The following is a 22760-nucleotide window of genomic DNA, read 5'->3' on the forward strand; positions in this document are numbered from 1 at the left end:
AAATGAGGAGGAGAAATGTGTGGATGCCAAGATCATCATCATCCTCATCATCATCATCATCATCCTCGCATCACATGATTAGATTATAACTTTAACATAAGGCATTGTTTTTGAGCTTATGTTACTTTGTATTAAGAGCACTTGTAGGCCGGGGATGGAGCAGAATCCTACCTTAAAGGGATCCTATCATTAAAATGTTTATTTTTTCTGACTAACACATAGGAATAGACTTAAGTAAGGTTATTCTTTTCCTACCTTTAGGTGTCTTCTCCACGCCGCCATTCGGTAGAAATCTGGGTTTTATTTGGTTTGCAAATGAGTTCTCTCGTAGCACTGGGGGTGGTCCCCAGCGCTCAAACAGCACTGGGGGCGTCCCAATGCTGCAAGAGAAATCTCTAGCTCCACTTCTATCTTCTTCTGGAACGGCCTCTCCCAACGTCTTCTTCTGGCGCTGGGGTCAAACTTCTACACATGCACAGTCGGCTCTGCCATCAGGCCTCGGGCAGAGCCGACTGCACATGCGCGCGGCCATTTTTTTGTGCATGCACATAAGTGGTCACAAAAAAAATGTGATTTCGAGTTATTTCATATTGGTGGATAGCACCTGATAGGTCTCGGGGCACTCTGATATCCTGCCTCACTCTTTCACCGATATGTTAAAGGGGTTGTACAAGATTAGAGAAACTTCACTGCTCTTCTCCGAAAAAAAACGGTCATACCTGTTTGCGTGTTTTTCACTGTAGCACAGCTTCATTCAGTTCAGTGAGCTAAGCTGCAATACCGCACACAACCCTTGAGCATATGTGGTGCTGTTACTAATAGTCACGTTTTTGCAACCCTTTACAGTCCCTTTAATTGATTTCCTGTGAAACTGACTGTAGTTTCGCCTATAAATAAGGATAAAAAGATTGTGCACTCTAAGGAAGGTTGTTATGGACCCACTGACTGACAGTCTAGACAAACGGCTGAATAGTTCATCACGGGTAACTAGTCTGTCTCAAGCCGCTCAGAAAAAAGGTAAGGCAACTTGGTAACAGTCAGTTGCTTACTTATATACAGACGTGTCTTCGATTGCCTTTGCTTTTGTCTCAACAAACTGTGTCCCAAGACGACTGGTGTCTTTAAAGCAAAAAAACAAGTGATATTGTGATACTCTGTCACAAGATGTTTCTCCTGTTTCTGCCTATGTGTGGTCACCCTAGAGGTGGTGGTGTAAATTGCAGTCTGTCAAGGGATTTGTTAGCATATTACCAGATTGTATTGATTTTTTTTTTAATTTATTTATTTATCAATTTGAGTAGAGGTGAAGGTGGACACATCTGTAGGGTAGGGAAACAATACTGTTATTAATGTCCGTTGCAGTCATCCATCACAGAATGAGAGGAATAGACATAAAGTGACAGGTCCATACACAGCCACATTCATTGGGTCTCATCTGCATTTATGCCATCATGTTTGTTTGTTTTTTTACTTTTCTGACTACACAAAATGTCCTGAATGCCGGACTTTTGCTTTTCTAATAAAAGTAAGCAAGCATGATGGAAGACGGTGTCCGTAATGTTGTTTACATTAGCGTCGGTGGGAATGGACACAGATATTTGGAGCCAATATTCTGCTACTGTTAATGTCCGCTGCTGTCATGCGATGATGGATGACAGCACTGGACATTCATGAGTTTAGTGTGAACGTCGCCTAAAGAAAAATACATTTCCAGCTGTCTCCGTTTCCTAAAGGAATCCCAGAATGTACAATCCTATACTTCTTCCTTCATGTCCTATACAACACTATATACTGTTTATATCGCTTTCTGTATCTGTATTACCGCTAACCTTCAGTTATACTTTTGTTGATAATCTCCATTTCCCAGGATTTTCCTCCACCCCAGGGGCTTCCTATCGATCACATTGTGTACATTGCCACTAAAGACTGTAACTCAGTTTAATGGCAATAAAATGTCTTAATCGTGTTATTGATGGTACAGCCGAGTAAAATGTTAAATATAACTGCGAGAATCTAACAACTCTCTTCAGGCTATATATATTTTATATATCACGCCCCCAATTGGGCAGCATCAAGCTCCATTACCTCTTGTGTCTCTCTGTCATTGGGAGCAATCAATATCCATTAAGTTCCAATCACAAGCTCAAGCCAACTTGCAAAACCTGCAATAATTCTGAGCAAATGCCTGAACACTGCTCTCCAGCGCTCTACCGTACACCGCTCGCATAAAGAGCACTCTGCTATCTCAGTAGTCAGACCCCCGCCATGAGGCTTTGTCATAAGGTCAGGGCCGCCGATAGGCCAGTACTACTGCTACTGGCAGGGCCGCCGATAGGCCAGTACTACTGCTACTGGCGTCAGGGGCCCGGCCAAATTTTAAAATGGGGGGGCCCGGGCCCCCTGGCGCCAGCAGCAGTCATTGTATGTCCTGTTTCAACTCAGATCTGCGTCCAGAGGACGCAGATCTGAGTTGAGCACATACGCGGCTGAAGCAAGGAGCTAACACAGGTCAGCTCCTCGCTTCGCCGCTGCCGCCTCTCTCGCTGACGCTGACATGTATGCGGCTGAAGCGAGGAGCTGACCTGTGTCAGCTCCTCACTTCGCCGCTGCCGCCTCTCTTGGTGACACATATGCGGCTGAGCCGGAACCCGGCTCAGCCGCATATGTGTCAGCGAGAGAGGCGGCAGCGGCGAAGTGAGGAGCTGACACAGGTCAGCTCCTCGCTTCAGCCGCATACATGTCAGCGTCAGCGAGAGAGGCGGCAGCGGCGAAGCGAGGAGCTGACACAGGTCAGCTCCTCGCTTCAGCCGCATATGTGTCAGCGAGAGAGACGCGCAGAGAGCGGCGAGGGAGCGGAGGAGAAGGTAAGTTTAATGTGGAGGTGGAACGTGAATCTGGGGGCAGATGAAGGAGAGGACGGAATGACACTGGGGCAGATGAAGGAGGGGACGGCATGACACTGTGGGGACATGAATCTGGGGGCAGATGAAAGAGGACGGAATGACACTGGGGCAGATGAAGGAGGGGACGGCATGACACTGTGGGGACATGAATCTGGGGGCAGATGAAAGAGGACGGAATGACACTGGGGCAGATGAAGGAGGGGACGGCATGACACTGTGGGGACATGAATCTGGGGGCAGATGAAGGGTGTATATGAAGCTAGGGGAGAGACGGAGGGGGACATATAATTTACGGGTGACTGTAGGAGGATTATACAGTGTGCGGGCAAATGGAAAATTAATGAGTGGGCGGAGTCAACATAACAGTGGGTGGGGCTAAATTTCCCGCGGCGCGCAAAGCAAAAATGGCAGGGGAGGGGGGGGGGGGGGCAGACACTTAGGCTGTACGGGGCCCCAAAATTCCTGATGGCGGCCCTGCATAAGGTATTCGTAATGACCAGCGGGGCGGCCAGGGTGGCGCTAGCACATGGAGAATACATTTATCTGTACATACACTGGAACACTGCAAAAATAGCTAATACCGTCTTGGATGTTAATATTATAAATAGACTACCGTGCTGAAGAGGTACAACAGTGAACCCCATAGACTGTAATGGGGTTCACCAGGTTTCCACTCATATTCGGGGATTGAATCCCCATATGTAGTATTAGCCTTAGCGCAGATTTTCCAACAGGGGGGTAACATTATGTATTTCCCTGAGAAACTAAAAATAAATAATGTATGGCGTTTGGGAGTTTCGGTATCGTGACAGGTCCTCTTTAAGTTGTTAGAAGAGTATCTATCTCAATCTATCTATCTATCTATCTATCTATCTATCTATCTATCTATCTATCTATCTATCTATCTATCTATCTATCTATCTATCTCTATCTCTCTATCTATCTATCTCTGACTATCTATCTATCTATCTATCTATCTATCTATCTATCTATCTATCTCCTATCTATCTATCTATCTAGCTATCCATCCATCCATCCATCCATCCATCCATCCATCTATCCTGAGTTGTAGAGCTACACATGATGACCCTCTACAATGTAACCCAATATCTCTAATATAGAGCATTATGGTATATTTCAGATGCGCCTACTGCTTGTGATTTTCCAGAGTTGTGCATTGCTGAGACTTGTGACACACGATTCTTACTTTGCAGCCAACTGATTTGATTGTAGGAACTTAATTGACTCTTAAAGCTTTTAAGTACCCAATAGAGAGCGTCTTCAATGGGGGAGGGGAGATTTGGGTCCCTGCATGATGCAAACAGGAAGAAAATACACCGCCGAACTTCAGGTTGTTTTATATCTCTGTGTTTTTATCATTACAGTGTAAATATATAGGATATTACTTCTTACATTTAGGTGACAAGTCATACAGGTTGCCTCTTTCTACAGACTTGGCCATATTTGTCATAGTCTGCTGGAAGAAGAATGGCTGAATAATAAGTCATTTAATGCGGTGTTAGATTAAAAGCTCTGGAGGTTACCTTGCCGCAACGCACACAAAAGACTGTGGAGCTGGTTCTTCAATTATTGTACATCAGGAGCACTTAGCGGCCTCTTACACACATCTGCACACAGGTAAAACATGGATTAACTGCAAGTTAAGAGCTTCTGTACAGAGACTTTGTGTCCCGGTTACAGAGAGGACTCTGCTTATTACAGAGCATTATGTGAAATAATATGATGTCTATAGACCAAAACATCTCATCGCTGCGGAAAGAAAACCAAATTATTGTGACAAGACTGTATGGTGTAAATCAGCAACCTTAAAGGGGATTTTTTTTTTTAGCAGGTAAATTTTTTAAGAAGTGCTCAGAATGGGTTAAAAAAAAAAAAAAAAAAAAAAAAAAGCATCAAAGGGGCTGTCTAGTCTTAATTTTTTTTTATGGCTTAGCCTTAGGATACACAACACCCCTGTAACCGCTTTAACATTGCCCTCTAATGCCCCACACTCTTTAATGCTGCCATATACCATAGCATATGGGGGACCAGTGAAAGGACCTCTGTATGGGGGACCAGTTAAAGGGATCCTATCACTGGATACCCTTTACTCTGACTAACCCATACGAATAGCCTTAAGAAAGGCTATTCTTCTCCTACCTTTAGATGTCTTCTCTGCACTGCTGTTCAGTAGAAATCCCGGTTTTCTTCGGTATGCAAATGAGTTCTCTCGCAGCATTGGGGGCGGTCCTCAGTGCTCAAACAGCACTGGGGGTGTCCCCAATGCTGTGAGAGAAATCTCCAGCGCCGCCTCTATCTTCGTCTGGAACGCCCTCTCTCCTCATCTTCGTCCGGCGCTTGGTTCAAACATCTATGCATGCGCAGTCGGCTCTGCCATTAGCCCTCGGGCAGAGCCCGAGGGCACATGCCAGGCGCCATTTTATTGTGGCCCGCTCGCCAGATGGGTTGCTCCAATTCCTGGACAACCTCTAGAAAGGGTTTATCCATCTTACTAATATTGATGGCCTGTCCTTAGCATAGGCCATCAGTATTACATCTGCAGGAGTTTGACAGCCAGGACCTCTGTAGATCAGCTTCTTCAGGACAGTGCTCACTTGTCTTACAGGGTGTAGTGGTGATTTTAGGTAGCGCAGTGGTGCACATCATTTGGTGGGTGAGCATCATGACTCCTGACATGGTATTAAATGTAAGTGTGCTGTTTCTGTCCTGTGTGCTGATCTGCAGGGGTCCTAGAAACACTGTGGTGGGCCCTAGACATCCAAGTCTGACACTGACTGTTAGAGTTCAACTGACTGATCTTTCTGTTCTTGGACAGATGAGCCGCCGCCAGGGTAGTCTCCCCAAGCCCTGTTCAGTATTCTGCCAAGCCGAGGATGCATGTGTATGGGGGAGTCGGGCAAGATCTCATTCAGACGATGATTTTCTAAAGTGTGGCTTTCCTGAAGCTTAGACCATCGTCTGCTGAACATGTCAACTCTAGCAAGACGTGATAGTCTTATCTGTATGGATTCAGTCCAGCCATACCCAATGGTAGACTATAAGTTATAAGAAAATAGTGTTAACTTTCCTTTGTACCCTCAGGAGATTCCAGTTATTAGCAGTGACTTTTCTTTCTCTGCCTAGTCATACATTTGTGTAATGCCGACCCAGCCATGTGTGTCCGTGAGAGAATATAGCTATTAGTTCAGTGTACACTTAGCTGTCTGGATCTTATATATGGGAACGCCAGGCTATAATGTCATATTGATCATTAGAATGAGCGATGATCAACAACTGAGCAAATCCCTCCAGATCTGCATATCCAGAGATTATCACGAGATGATGGTCTACTAGGAATAATCATAATGTTTCCATTTGTCATCATCGTAGACTTTATAATGCGGTCACAATGTAATTTCTCCCTCATTGACTTATGGGCGGTAATATTTCTTTATAGAAAAATCATTTGAGCAAGGTTACCGAATGTTTTACTTCCATCTCATGTTTGTCTCTCACATTAGGACTAAAGCCGACCGTACATTTTAGAGAACTGGACAAGTGTGTGGAGAGGGGAGGGAGCTGAAATCCAAAATCCTGATCCTTATCTCTCCTGGCATCTGCTGTCATTGAAGTCAAGAGGACCTCATACACATTAGATGATTAGTCCAACCTGTCAGGAACGGAGAATTCGGCTGACACAAATCTAATGTGTACAGCCGGCTTAATTAACGTCCAAGATGATCTCCTACCTGACATACAAAGCATGAAGGAAGATGCTATAGAAGTCATCATAATGTAGACAGGGCAATGAGCCATGGAATTAGCCCAGCTCCGGCTCCCGATATGAATCTTCTTGTGCCATAATATTTTCTGGTGACGGCTAAACATAATAGTTAGAGGATCCCATTTACAATGTAGGTGTATGGTAACAAAGATTAGCTTTATCCTTCCAAAAATAATGGATGTGTCCAGGAATTGTGTCCAGCAAGGATTTGACTCATTTGTCTACAATTCACGATGATATCCAACATAATTACTGCTCTCTCCTCTTATCAGGCCTCTTCCCTGTCTCTCCTACAATAAATTTCACTCTGAAAATCACTGCTCTGTTTGCAGGTCACATGACTCAGATTACTTATGTCTATAGAAGTCTATGGAGAGGGGATGGGGGGCAGAGAACAGAAAACTGGAGATAAGAGAAGATTCCCCAGGGTTAGTCTGATACTGGAGCTGAATAGAAGCTTTCTATTACAACCAAAGTACTTTCCTCACAGCTGTACAAACCAGTACTTCTCTATGTATGTCCTGCATGGTCCTAACCGGGGCATACACAGAGCTCACACAATTGGGGGCAGGAGCCAGACTGCAGTGACCTCCAGGGAGAAGCATTTACCTCCCATAGATAATTAAAAAAAAAGAGGCCTGTAAAGGGGTGACTTACACCGGGTTCACATCTGCATTCGGGTTTTCATTCGGAAAGTCCACTTGGGGACCCCCTGAACGGAAACTTACACTCATAAAAAAACAGTTACCTAAGGAAACCCTCAGACCCTATAGACTATAATGGGGTCCGTGTGGTTTTCACACAAAACATGCAGAGAGAAAAGTGTGCAAGTGGACTAAGATGGCTAAAATGATCTTGTTGATAAGTTTTTAATTTATGGAGCACCCCTTTAATCTCCTGTTCTTTATGTATCACTCCAGTGGCAAAGATTACATCCAGCCACTGAGTAGAATGGCCACAGGATGACTGAGCCCAATGAATATATTACTAGTAAAACTTAAAGGGATCCTATCATTTAAACACATTTTCTTCTGGTTGACACGTAAGAATAGCCTTAAGAAAGGCTATTCGTCTCCTACCTTTAGATGTCTTCTCTAGGCCGCCGATCGCTTGAAATCCCGGTTTTCACCAATATAGAAATGAGTTCTCTCACAGCACTGGGGGCGGGCCTCAGCGCTCAAATAGTACTGGGGGCGTCCCCAACGCTGCGAGAGAACTCTCCAGCACCGCCTCCATCTTCTTCAGGAACGGGATCTTGACGCGTCTTCTTCCAGGGGTTGGCTGCAAACTTCTAGACCTCGGGCCTAGGGCAAAGCCGACTGCGGATTGCGCGCCGGCCACAAGAAAATGGCTGATTACACAGTATTGGAAGAGGCCATTTTGACATAACTGGCTACACTGAACTCTATCCACTTATATTTTGTTTGTTTTTTACATAGCTAAGAAGTCCTGATACTTTTTTGGCACCACTTTTGTCAAACTTACAAGTGAGCCAAAGGGTCACATAACTGCAGGTTCATGCTGGATTGCTATGGCACCCAGATAAATTTATGGGGTATTGTAGCTAAAAGTGAGTCAATCTTATCAAAGACAAGTATAGTTGAGCCAGTACCATGCAATGGAAAGTGGTTGCGGTACAATTCCTAGTGTTTGGATTTGTGCTCGTTCCGACACATTGTAGACTCTGCAGCTGATCAGTGTGGGTGTGGAGAGTTGGACCCTGACAATACCAGTACATGGCATAGGTCATCAAGGATAGGTTCTGTCAATAACCTATTGAAAGAAAGACCCGATGCTGTGGCAGGATGTTCCTACAATGCCAAGTTATGAGAGTCATTTTGCCGATCGTGGACATGGTTATTGAGTTCTTTATCGTGTAGACCGCGCGATCCGTTTCATTCCTGATCTTTCTAAGCAGATCTTTTTAGCAAGGTTATTTCCAGCATCTTCCATGCCAATAGTGCCACTGTGGGACTTTCTGCTCGCAACGACCTCTCAGTGGGACCATTTCCCTTCTTTATTGGCAATATTATGATGGCGAGAAAATTGCCAAGTGCATGTTTAAGGCCTGTATTCGCCTTTCCTTCGCCTGTTCTTGCTCAGTTTCGATCAATACGAAGCATGGAGGCAACCGGTCCATCCTCCTAAATCCTTCTTTATTTCATGAAGGAACAGCTATGGATTTTTACTTCCTTCAGGCGGCTCCGTTTTCGTATGCATAATATATAGCCTGTGCGTGGTGCATTTTATGTTCTAAGGTGGAAGCCTGGTTGTCTTACTTATTTGTTCTACTTGAAAGCATCCTTCCTGACATCTTACTTGCAGTTGAAGATGGCTTTGAGATATGAGCCCTCTCAGTGCCTGACTGGCTTGTACTAGTAGACTGATACCAAATTCAACATTGTGTTGAAATATTCCAGATATGACTCAGTGTCGAGGTGAGAGCGATATCTTTAAGCTAAGGCTTATTTTTAGAATGACTTATTCAGTTTTCATTTGGTTAAAGAATATTCAAGTAAAATGCGATAATTTAGGCAACATCTCACTAAAAAAATGGATAATATAATAATTGTTCTAGAACGGCGGAACATTCTGAAAAAAAATCTTTCGTGCATATCTCCTCTATTTGGCGTTGAATACAACCTTTCTTATTTCCGGGAATGAATTGAGGTTAAATTGTCAGGACTGTATTATGGTTTAGTAAATGGCCTTCATTGATTTAGCCAAAGAATATGTTCTTTAGTACGACCCCTGTCTAAAATGCATGACGCTAGGCCAAAGAAAGTCTTTTGTCTGTAGAAACCAAAACAATTCCAGACGAATTAGACTTTATTCTGAACTTCAATACGTTTGATTGTCGCAGTCTTGACTTCACATCACTTTGGGATCACCAGTCTATGGGGGCATCCTGATTTTCCCCTGATGGTAGATGTTTGGGAAGATGAGGATCAGGCGGATGGATATCAACATGCTCAATCACAAGGGTGATAACGTGCTGCCAGCGAAGTATGGCAGAGTCTTCTTCCCCTCGCCCTATTCAGAACACATGGACTGTTGCATTTCAACATGCCTGATCCTTTTCGGGGTATTCCCACATCGCATACTCACCAGTCTTCATTGCTGTAAAATCTTCTTTCTTCCTGGTTTCTTGCATCATTTGATGGGCGGGGTTTCATATGCAACCTGCCGTTTAGTTCCGCCCCAAAATTAGTGTGTAGCTCCGCCAACCGCATAGCATGATCCTATGGGGCGGCTGAAATGCCTGTGATGTCATCAAAGGTCCGCAAACAACTCTATATCCACAATATTGGACTATGAAGTACAGGCAGCAGCAACTCCATTCTGTGTTACATACAGATACTGCCTGTCTCTGCCATAATGAACACAATTGAATTAGCTAGCCTGATAACTGGGAGAACAGAAGACGAGTTCAGAAATGAAAGCAGCTCCTCTCCCCTATCTGAGAGCAGGAAGCTAGGTCATGTGGTGTAGACATAGGAATAGCTAGATACACAGGCTCGCTCCCCTGCACTTAGCCCCTCCTCCCTCCCCCCTGGCAGCAGATACATCACTTGACTTTTGAGCAGATAAGTCAAGGGCTGTGTCCACAATGAATTGAATAAAGTAAGATAGTGGACAAACAAAGCAGTTTTGCTGAAGCAATGTATTTAGGAAAAGTCTTACATCCACATTACCAAGCAGTATAGATAGGATCCCTGTGATGGGACAACCCCTTTAAGAGAGATAAAACACCATAAAATGGTGACGGGCAGAATTTTTCCCTCCTATCCCCGCAAAGAACACATCCATGTATGAGAAAGCGGGGAGGAATAGCAGTCAAAAGAACACACATTTGGCCAACAGCTATTTCCTTGGTATAGCCGGCCTTACCACAGTTGCTTCAGGAGTTCCAGGTGAGAACGAAACACACACGGACTATATTTGTGAGATACAAGCCAGAAGGAACCAATGCTATCATTCGTGTAACCACCAAAGTCAACCTCATATACTGTAGATCCAGAAAATGTACAAATGGTATTGGGGTGAAAATAATCCGGGAACCCCAGAACAAGGTATTATTAGGCTGCATATTTTTCCATGTTCTAAGTAAATTTGTCTTGGAACGGTTATAGTATGTTCATAGCCAGTCCTAGACTTTCTACCGTGGGTTTGCATGTGTCCTAAGCCTCATATACAACAGGGCTACTTAAGGGTGAGGTCTCAGGCCACTGTGTCTGATTCTGACATTGATGCAGCTAGTTGTTCATGCATGGCCAGTTCATCCACCTCTATGAGACTACCAGGGTCAATGGCACATCAAGGTGGGGGTTAAACTGCTGTGATCAGAGTGAATAGGGGATTAAATAACCAAAATATGGCTCTAATGATCCTTTACAAATAAGCTGTGGTTAGAATTGGCATGAAGATTAATTGTACAATGAAGAGTCTCACGCCAGATGTTAACGCACTTTATTTTACACTTAGGCCTTACTGAATAACTTCTCAATTTTTTCAGTTCTCTCCCATAACTCCCAAAGACAATCCAGCAATATGATTTTTTTTTATTATTTTTTTTTAACTTTTCCGTTGATGTAATATCACTCCCAAATGATTAATGTATTTATTATGGCACACCAGATGGAGGAAGGGAAGTGGCAGATGCAAGAAGTCGATTCAAGAGTTACAAGTGTTTGTCCCTTTAAGTGCCCTTTGCTCTAGTAAAGCCGTGGCAGCTTTTTCACTACAATAAGGAGATTGACCCTTGACATATCATGAACCAAAAGCATATCTATATATACTCCAAAGGTGTGGGCTATATCCAGCTTGAGTGCTTGACGGGTCAAATGATAGGGTATAAGAGGGTCTTTACCCAGTAGGGGAAAAAGGGGGCACGGAGTAGGTAACACGGGAGAAGGGGGCATGGGGTTAGGGGGAGAAGGGGGCACGTTCCTGCGGGGCAAAGGGGCACGGGGTAGGAGGAAGGAGTGACCACATGGGGAAGCGGGTAGGGAGGAAGGGGGGTGGCGGGCGCCAGGAGAGAGAGGAGGTAAACAGTTCCAGTGGCCCGCAGGGTGGGCCCCTAGGGTCCATGGACACACAGGTGTAGGAAGGGCCCACTGCGGACACAAGGCAAAGGAACAAGCCTGCGCACCGCTCCAGGTGGGTCCCACAGGGGGTAGGGATTCCGCGGACGAAGTCGCGGGTAAAAGCTAGTCTATATATACTCCAGAGGTGTGGGCTACATCCAGCCTGAGTGCTTGACAGGTCCAATGATAGGGTATAAGAGGGTCTTTGCCCCCAGAAACTAGAGGTCCACATATGGCTCCACTTCCCATAATACAGATTTGGCTTCAAAAAGGTCACTAAGGACCAAAACGTTTCTGTAGGGATCTTAAGATTTTATGTATTCCTTTTAATTCCTGGTGGATGACCTCATGTCCCATGTTTTCTAATGCGAACTCTAAAGAACCTTATGTTTGCAATAATGCAATCTTCAGTGTGTGCCGTATACACTTGACCAATAAAAACGTATGGCACATGCTAGTGGTGGTGGGTTTAACATATTTTGTCATCTAGAGCCATCAAGTTACTCTTCTAAGAAGATCCTAGATTAGAAGAAGGGAAACAATCCCCAGATCTCCATAGGAAATGTTCCCCTTCCTCCTCATTCCTCCATATCTAGTCAAGTTCAGGTTTATAAATTGGTCTAAATTTCATGTGATTGGAACAGCGGAGGACAGATGTATATTGTGAAATACTAGTAAAACCTTTGACAGACACAACAATTCCCAACACAACCACCGAGTGACCAGAAATAGACACACAAAAGGTGGATACCTTGTGACAAAGTATTGCGGAATCACGTTGTTCTGAACAGCTGCTCATCTCCTGACACACAGTCTTGTCCAGCCAAGAGGGAAAGTACAAGAGGACACACAAAAATAAGTAGTTGTCACAAACAGAAGGAAAAGAGGTTTCTATAGAAGAATAATGTTAGTACATTATATAATGCAAGATGCAAAGTGCAAGCATTGTTTTCCAATGGCCTTGCATATAACAATCAGCTATTATGTCTCGGCTGTCTAATAACATGGATCACAATGTTAATGTTCTATGGTCTTTAATGATTCCTCTGCTTTATAGTTTGATCTGTTGCAAGTGGACCTTTTCTTATGTTCTATTCCTGATAATGTTCACTTGCTTTGTGACCAGATGTCATTTAGTCATTTTATGCTAATCACATTCATCTTCAGTCTGGTCTTCACCTGTACAGAGCTTAACCTCTACTGACATCTATCTCTTTGTATCCAGTCTCCGCTCTCCTCTCCTGTTCTATGCCCAGGTCTGTGTAATTGCAGCCATTCCTATGCCTTTTATGAATTCTCGGTCTCCTTCCGTCTGTACTTCTGAGATTATCTTTTTGTTCTCTTGATAATTACTTTGACCTTACCCTTTTACCCTGTGACTATAGCCACCTATAACCAATTTTGTTCCATTTTTACTTGGATTTCTTACCAATCCCTCACCCCTCAAAAATAATTGTTATACAGAATATTTTAGGGATTGCCACATGGGGGTCATACAATGTGACGTCTCCAGATAGCAACTTCACATCCATGACTCTTTAGAATCCTGGGAATACACAATTTAAGGTAAGTCCCACATGGCATCCCGCAACAAAAAGTAACCACAGCGGCAAGGCAACAATATTACAGGGTATGGACTCTAGATGTTAAGGACATGTTGATCCAGGGTTTTTATACTGACTACCAGATTGGAGTCAGGAAGGAATTTTTTTCCCCTGAAATAGGGCAATTGGCATGAGCCTCATGGGGTTCTTTGCCTTCCTCTGGATCAACACTGTAGGGATTGTAGGGTTATAGGTTGGACTTGATGGACTGATGTCTTCATCCAACCTCATCCATTATATAACTATCAGGGTTCTTTGGATTAAAAACTTTGCATTGGTTTCCTCTGCGGCCTTTCTGCTTCCATTATACCCATAGCAAAACCGCCGGTGTTGACGTACGTATTATTGATATGCTGCTTTCCAAATCAGCAACAGTTTTGGAAAACGCCACATTTCCACCAGAACAGGGGTCTCCTATACACCATCACATTGATGCAGCTAGTTGCTCATGCATGGCCAATTGATCCATCTCTATGAGACTACATAGTTTCCACAGCGCATTTTTTACCGCAAAGTCCCTAGGATCCCATTCACTTTGCTGTGTCTTTAAAACGCCTCATTTTTTTCTGTGACTTTTATGCCGCTGACAAACCATGACATTTATGCCACGTGATGTCCCAGCCTTAAAGTTCTTTTTCTGCATGATTCAAGTAAACACCCTAAATACAGGTAAACAGTGGCCTGAATTTAGTAACTTAGGTACATCAGTTTTATGGTATAAAAGTGTCCACTTAGTCGATTTTCCGACTCCCTAGCTTCTCTTGGCTGCCGACTCGTGGCTGTTGGCCCAACAGATTTGCCATAACTTGCCTTCTAACTTGAAGTGAATAAAGTTATACCTGAAATATTGACTAGTTCCTGGCTGGTATAAATTTCAAGGACCCTCCCAAGACGCACCAGAATTTTTAAGATGCTCTAACAATGGAGTAGACGTGGCAAAGGGAACTCTAGTCTTAATAAATCCCTCCAGTGGGTCTGTGATATGGTTGTGTTTTTGTATCCCTACATGTCCCAGTGGAAAGAATGAGCTGCCATAATCCAGTGCCGGAAGTGTCTTGTGATAAAATAAGTAGATATTCCACATCCCTTGTTCATGCCATGGTTCGTCTCACAAGAATGTCGTTTGTCTTTAATTTTGGTTGTATGTTCCCTTTGCATTGTCAGCTCTTACTACCCAAGCTCATCTATATTGAATTGTATCACTATGTCATTCGCTTCAGGCGTCTTCCACAAATTTTCTCCTTTTACGTTGATTTGTTCTAGTCAGTGACAGGGAAATTGAATATATCTTCAGCCTTTCCTTAGCCTGCCAATCCATTAGGTGTAATCTATGTATGTTTGTGGCTTCTTTGTTTTACTGTCGATGTATAGAATAGTTAAAAAGCAATTCCAGCTGTTTTTCAAAGTCTAAGCGCTGTTTTATGGCAGTCAGAGCAGTTGTTGCCTCCTTTCCATCAGACGGTATCCAGAAGAACGATCGCGCCATCTTAGGGTATTAGATGATAAAAGTAACACCAATGGGTCTCTTCTCTGTTCTTGAGAAGATTGGGATTTTGTAAATGTAAAATTGTAGTAATGAATTTATTTGGTTAGTTAGACTTGGTCTATTTGTGCCATAATGAAAGGCAAACGATTGTGCCACTAGTTTGTCTCTTCCGAAATGTCTCGGTAAATGTTTCGGTAAATAGAATAATTTCCCAAGAGCGCCTTGTTCTACAAATTAGTTTTATTATGTTATGCCATTCTTCTGTTGTTCTTCCTACAAATGTATGAATAAATTGACAACTGGGTATTACCATTTCCCTTGTCTTAGGGGTGTGTCCCTGGCACTGTCCAGTAATTGGATAGTGTGAAAGTAGGCAGGGACAGCCCCAGCTAATAACATCCAGTTGTCCATTTGTTTATAAATTTCTAGGAGGAATAACAGAGGAACAGCACAACGTACAGTTAGGCCTGGTTCACATCTGCATTTGGTATTTCGTTTGGGGAATCCACTTGGGGACCCCCCGAAACGCATTGACAAACGGTGAGCAATGAAAGCACACCGACCCCATAGACTACAGTGAGGTCCGTGTGTTTTCCGCGCGGTGTCCACATGAGTCATGCGGAGAGGAAAGTACTTTTCCTTGTGGACACCACGCAGAAAACACACGGACCCCATTATAGTCTATGGGGTCAGTGTGCTTTCATAAACTCACCACTTGTCCCCAGGCGGACTCCCAGAATAGAATACCGAACGCACATGTGCACCAGGCCTTATAAGAAATCACAATTATTTACTAAGACAGTCGGGAGGCCTTTATAACCAGGCTAAATCCTTGTGTGCCTTTAGGTGCTCCTATGACAGTTGTCAGGGTCTGGGGTTGCTAGGTGGGGTGGCATAGACACAAAAGTCCAGTTTCTTTAGTCCAAAACAAAGGTAGAGTTTATTTTCACTCAAAAAGGTAGTGTAGCAACAAAAGGAAACCACAAAAATAAATCCCTGCCCGGCTAGGCTCTAACTAAACATAGAATAGGTTACCTCACCTAGAGTAACAGAAATCCAAAAGCCAGTAGAATCATTCAGGACACAGCTCCAAAAATATGACCTCTCTCTTTGGCTCTCCAGCCAAACTCTGCCACAGTCTGCTGCTGGAGCTGACTTCTTAAGCCTCCCTTGATGAGGAGACTCTCAACAGCTGAGACGCTGCCAGAGCATCTCCAAAGTGTGGACTGGAGGGGGGTGGAATGACAGGTCCCACTACCAACCTACCTGTCATTCCTAAAAATCCAGCCCAGTAACCGGAACTCTGAAATAACCTTCAGCAGACAATAGTTATCTGCTGAGAACCAGTCTTTCTGGAGTTTTCTCGTCTCACCCACCTTAGTAGTCTGGGTGAGATGTATACCCCCTCCATGATCTGACCAGCCATCGGCTTACACAGCCTATAGTTCTCACCAATGAACTTCATAACATTATTACCTTTAGAGCGGTTGGATTATATTAATAGTACAAGGATTGTATTAAAGGGAACAGATGTCAATTGGCAGTACAGAGAACGCTAGGATTACACTTGCACCTTGTTCTCCATTGCTCTGATCTGCTGGGGGACCCAAATGATGGAAAGCCTGTCTGCTAAAAAAGCAGGTACTCGCAGACACTGACAGAATACAATGTGGTCTGCAGGTGTCTGTCGGGTTTCCGCCGTTTTTACACTGAAGAGAAAGGTCCTCCATGCAGGACCTTTCTTTCCATCGATTTTTGCTGTAATCTGCAACAGAGTTGGAGATTTCGACTCAGATGTGTACGTTGTTTTAGATGTTATCTATATTACCTACTAACTTCTAAAGGATCACCTTCAGCTAAATCTACATGACGGCAATAAAAATTTTCAAGATGTGCACCATGTTTACTATGTGTTTTAGACACTTTCTTTACCATACCTGACAAACGGGCGGGGCTTGATGAAAAAGGTGTAGAATCTCGGAGAAGTAAGTATAGAGACCATCCACGGAGAACCAGGATTGTGTCAAAATGGTGGAGCAAATTTCTTACTTCTTACCTACTCTCGATGCTCTATTTCATCCAGCATCAGCCCCTTTAATAAATTTAGTGATTTCAAGACTGTCTAATCTAAGTATGCACCAAATAGTGGTATGTAGAGTGTCCAGAGGTTTGTGTGCCCCTTTATAAGGCCGCCGCTGTGGATCATTAGCAGAAATTTTGTGAGGTGTTACAAATTGATGATAGAGGTGCCGACTCTTTTTTCTGGAATTCAGAGGCGCTAACGCAGTTCACAGCCGTATTAAACAAGACACATTTCAAGACAATTTCTCATCATCCTCCACCTAATGAGTTCTAATTTCTTGAAGTTTCCTTTAATTAATCCTGCCAAGGATATTCCCCCGCAGTTATATTAGATCCTGACACAATTGTTTATGTGTTTTACAGCTGGGTTTAATTGGCACAGAAATGACACAATGGCACACAAGGTCCCCGAAGGATTACAGGAAGCCACATTCGGCTCTACCTAACAAAACTTCCAACTTCACTTCTGTATAATTAGGACGTACACAAGAAGCAGAGCCTTAATTCCGACCATTCATCAAAGTGTTTATGCTTTCCATCGTCCCATAGTCACATATGCTTTTATTGAGTTTTTATATTTTTATATTAGCATTGCTGTTTTTAGAATATACATAAAACACAACCAGAAAGCAGTCATATACCATAAAAAAAAAACTTTAAAAAATCTCATCCAGGATTGCCAAGAGGAAAACACTCGCCGTCTTAATGCTGTCTAAGAGACAATCTGATTATAGGTAGCGGCAGCTTCTCAAGGGGATTGAAGAAACCTCAGCTTATTCTAAGAGCTGCCAAATCTGGGTAAACTAATCAACTTTACTATTTGTGTCTGAAGGTTTTACATACTGTACTCTTAAAGTAAGGCAGGTATTATTTCACTAGCCACTGATCTGGAGGAAGGGGAAGGGGGGGGCAAGAACATATTAAAATGTTCTGCAAAGTCCTATTGTACATTCTGTTCTGGTTCTTCGGGAGTTTGCAATAATACATTGTAAAACTGCATATATATATATATAAATATATACAGTAATACATTCTAGACCAGGGCTGTTCAAACAGCCATCTAAAGCTGGATTTTGGGCCTTAAAGGGGTTGTCTGGGGTAACATAAAATCCCTACACTACTCTAAACACCCTCCTATTTTCTAAATAACATCAATTAAGAAAAATGGATAGTTACCCACATCTCGGACCACCCCAAGGACGTTTTCTGATTATCCGGTGACTGTCTCCCGATTTCCAGAAATGGATCGTCACTACGACTCTCCCCTTCATCCACTCAATTATACTTACCACCCCTGGCTTCTTCCAGCCAGATGGCTCCTCCTCCTGCTGCCTGTGAGGTGCGCACTCTTCTACACTGTGTGCACCGCTGCCTGTAATTCATCTCTTCTGCGCATCCACGCATGCGCAGAGGTGTCTCATGGCTGCTGGGGAGGAGTATGGGAGCAGTACAGGAGGAGGGGCCGTCTTTCCAGGAGAAGCGTTGAGGGTAAGTATATAATATGGGTCGGGGATTAGACTGAGTGGGTGGGATAGTTAGAGAGACAGGGAGGGGAGAAAAGTGAGAGAGTTAGTGAGTAAGTTACATAGCAGGAAGCAGCATGTAAACAAAGGCAGGAGATACCAGGAGCTCCCAGAGCACCAAGAAATCACGCAAAACACAGATATAGATATCTGGGTGAATTTATTAACCCCTTAGTAGCATTTTCTAGAGTAAAAACATTTTTTTTGTCTGGAAAACCCCTTTAATGTGCCCCATAAAACTGCTATTCACATTGCAAGCCACATTGCTCCCATTATGAACCATGGTACCCCAGAGTCAGCCACTGTGCCATCAGTGTTAGCTACAGTCCACTAATATAGACCATAATACCCCTAGTAGTGGCCACTATGGCCCCAGATAAGTACTTTTATAGTTCATCCTCTGATCCTTCCTCTCGTCATGGTCCTTCCCCAGCAAAAGCAAATTACCCATACATTCCTAAAGATGTGATATGTGATCAGGAAAGAAAATATATAAGACAGCAGAACCATCCTACTTGGTAGGTATGCATCACTCCTTAACAGTTTGAGGTGCCCCGTATACTATATAAAATTACACTCTTAGCATTCTTTCATTTGTTGAAAATTGGCACTCTGAAAATGACCTAAAAATGCACCTTCTATATGCATATCAATGGGGTTTCTGCAAACCCTATCTACGTACATTGGAAAATGGTCTCTTAGATTTTACACTGGAAAAAAACATGCACCATGGAAGTATATGGAACACCACTTAGGGCTAGTTCACATGGAGTTTTTTGCAGGTGGATTTTGACGTGGAATCCACCTCAAAATCTGCCTGCAAAAATGGCTCCCACTTATTTTGTTTTTTTCCACTAGCTAGTAGCGGAAAAAAAGAAGCGAGATCACCTATCTTGCCATGGATTCCACGGCTCGAGACACGCACCTATTTAGGCCCATTCATTTGGGCCTAATCAGGAGAGGGATGCCACGACGGAATACGGTTGCACCACTATCCATCGCAGCTAGACACGCAGAAGTTTGCACATTGGAAACCATTTCCGCCATGTGAACATACCCTTATGTAGCTCAGAAATGGAGAGGATTAGCCAATTCTGAATTTTCTAAATTATTGCCTGAGGTCCAGAGGTCTTGTGTTTCAGCCTCCCAACCTGACGCACCAATTCTTGATCACATGACTGACCCCACTCTACTCCTCCTGCCTGTCCTTGGAGCAGGGTCGCTCACCCTATCAAGAAAAGGTACATGAGGAAGGGGCCAAAATACAAGACTTCCAATCCTCAGGCAGTAGTTTAGAAAGCTCACAATTGGCCTGACAGGGGTGTAGCGCAGATATTAGTAAGGCCCGAGTCACATCTGCTTTTGGGTTTCCTATAAGCAGGACTTTTCTCTCCAAATTTTTGTGTGGAAACAGAGCAGAGGTAACCACTTTTTAATGCGTATAGTTTTCCGTTCGGGTGTCCCGAAGCAGACTCCCAAACGGAAACTCAAACGCAGATGTGAACTGGGCCCAAATGGGACCTTGTGCTGCATTTAATACAACGCTAGACCTCAGATAACCCCGCTAACTTATCAGGAGATCACACTACTTTTACAAAAGCTGCTTAACTTGTGACACCCATATCTGGACATGTTCATCCAAGAGGACAGATAAGGGAGGACACATTTACAATTGTCAATAGTTCAGATTTTGAGCTATATTCATATTCATATTCAATGTAAGATGATAGGGTTGTCATAAAATCGGTAAAATGTCAAAATTTGGTCCTGGCCATGCCCCAGTAATAAGGATTATTATTTAAAAGGAATAAATGTAAGAAAAATGTGATCTGTGATCAATAATTCTAATTTTCCATTACATTATTGCGCGTCCTGAGGGTATTTTCTATTAATAGATGATATGTCAGGACAGATATTATCATTTGGATATTGAGGTGATATTAAATAATGGTTAGGACTTAGATTTGCAGCTTAATCTAAGAATTTAATATTTAACCAGATTCTGAATAACTTAATTTGTCTAATGAAAAGACTCTTTTTTGCCTATAGAAACCGATCAGAACTTATTCAATTCTTAAACGTCTCGGGGAGACTGAAAGATAAGTTAATTGATTGAGATAGGATATGTTCACACAGCTGACTTTTTACTAGTTGATAAACTCAACTTTAAGAATTTGAAGCTGAATTAATCCACTTGACTAAGTTCCATGGCGGAATTTGCAAATTCCACGTCGACGAGGTAGTATTTTTTCACCTCTCATTCTCTTCAATAACAGTTATCTGGCATGGGGTATAGGATAACCCTTTCCCGAAATTGGCTGTAATAGTATGGAAGATGTAGGGTATTTAATGATGGTGGCAAAGGCCCAGTGATAATGCCCATGATCAATGTCCACACTGATTGCAGGCTTTGAGGCCATGGGAGGTGACAAACATAAAAAACAATGTTACTCTCCTCTCCTGGGCTCCGGCGTGACTCCTCTCTTCAATGCTGCCCTGACCAACGAGATGTCTGTGACATCATTGGAATGGGCCGAAGACAGTAGGGAGCTGCGCCAGAGCCCAGGAGAGGTAAATAACACTGTTTTTTTTATGTTTTGTTACCTCCCCTGGGCCTCTGATCATTATAACCTGAAGAGACCCCAGAGTATAATAATAGTCGTTTTGGTTTGGACGTATTCAGTCCGAATTATCCAGCAGGCTATCCTTGCAAGGTTCGCCTCACAAAAATACTCTTCCCATGGACCTGCAGTCCTATTTAGCTCCCCCCCCCCTCCAGCATACGACTGCCTACCGTATGTTTCCCCTTCAGCCTTCTAGGGGCCCCATGTGTCACATATGAGGTCGCACTCAGTGACTGCAGCCTATTATGAGACACACAGGGCCCCATGGAGGGTCAAAGGGAAAGTAGAGGCATCAGCAGGTAATGGTAAGTGAATAGGGCCTATACGGTCTATTTAATAAAAAATAAATAAAACAAACAAACAGCAAAAGCCACAGTCATCACCCAGCATCCAAGTGTGCCCCCTCAGGAACTTGGAGCCTGGCATTTCCAGGTGGTGACTACAGCCCTGCTTGTAAATACCCCCAAATGGATGTAAAAAACACTCTTTGCTCCCATTGGTGTAATGGGAGTTTGTTTGCCTGTAATACAAGCTCCTGAATTCAAAGGAGCAATGTAATGTGAGAAGAGCTTAATAGAGGTGGTCTATGTGCCAGTTTTCGGGCACATAGACCATGGCTACAGCCATGGTGGAACCAGTTATTGGTAGTTGCTCATGTGTACAGCCTTGGTTTGTTCTCCCAGGGCTAACAATGTCATGTCCCTTCTCCACCGCACCCCTGCATAAACCACAAGTGGCCCACAGCCCATCCTAGGCAGCCAGAACGAATGGCGGCCATTCTATCGTATAAAATTGTCTATGTCCCTAGACAAACAAGCATCTTTGGTTAATGAAATACATTTATCAATTTAATTATATTGCCTTTATTTTTATTTATTTTTTTATTTTTTTCCCCCTGGAGAACCCCTTTAAGCCAGAATTCTGGAACATTTGCAAAGTAAATCTCTAAAGCTTCTCGCGTTACAATATGCTTTGGCCGATATCACTCAGCTGGCAAACTTTTTTGTGATTTCTAATGAATTCAATTGAGGGCCAGTGTATAATGTGTATTGTAGAGGTGGAGTATTTTATATCTCGTCGCAGGTTGGAGAGACCCTTCTCCAATTAATGTCTATTCTTAATAAAGTGTCTGCGCTGTGTTGATAAGACAGGGGTCATCTGGGCTCTCGAACACATCATGGAAGCGTATTTATTCCGGAAGGAAGAAAAGAAAGAGTTATCTTCCATTGAACAGGCATGGGGAATCGTGGCGGATTAGGTCGAGGAGACCTACAGAAGACAATGCTAGGAGGACATTGTCACCATTGATCCTTCATCGTTTCCTGGGCGTTGTTCTCTATCCACCCACGTCTGGAGAAACATCTTATCTGAATTCTTAGGCCGACTTTCTCCTTCCTATGATGAGGCACATGGAGCATTACATGATTGAATTGTATACCGAAAGTGCATTGTACGTTGACCTCTCTCACACGAGAGTCTCATTGTGCGCCTCTTCCATTTAGATATTCAACATATTCATTTCTTTCATTTAAAAGGTTCTGGAATAGTTTATGACAGGAGCCGAGAGTATATAGCAATTGTTGGCCACGTTAATACAGTACATTGGCCTTTATTGTATGCCCTGTACACTGAAAATAGATTGAAATTACATACACCCATGCATATAT

The 22760-nt window shown here is 43.3% G+C and overlaps 1 protein-coding gene and 1 non-coding gene across 8 annotated transcripts in view; both read left to right on the forward strand.

Moving 5' to 3' along the window:
* Positions 1–22760, forward strand: part of TSPAN4 (tetraspanin 4) — a 360764-nt gene that overhangs the window by 264098 nt on the left and 73906 nt on the right. The gene's annotated exons all lie outside the window — the stretch shown is intronic.
* On the forward strand, positions 2613–2738 carry LOC142214709 (small nucleolar RNA SNORA17). The gene has a single exon (XR_012717287.1). It is a non-coding gene; the product is annotated as a small nucleolar RNA SNORA17 (small nucleolar RNA).

Source organism: Leptodactylus fuscus, chromosome 7 (assembly GCF_031893055.1).
Source record: "Leptodactylus fuscus isolate aLepFus1 chromosome 7, aLepFus1.hap2, whole genome shotgun sequence".
Taxonomy (NCBI): domain Eukaryota; kingdom Metazoa; phylum Chordata; class Amphibia; order Anura; family Leptodactylidae; genus Leptodactylus; species Leptodactylus fuscus.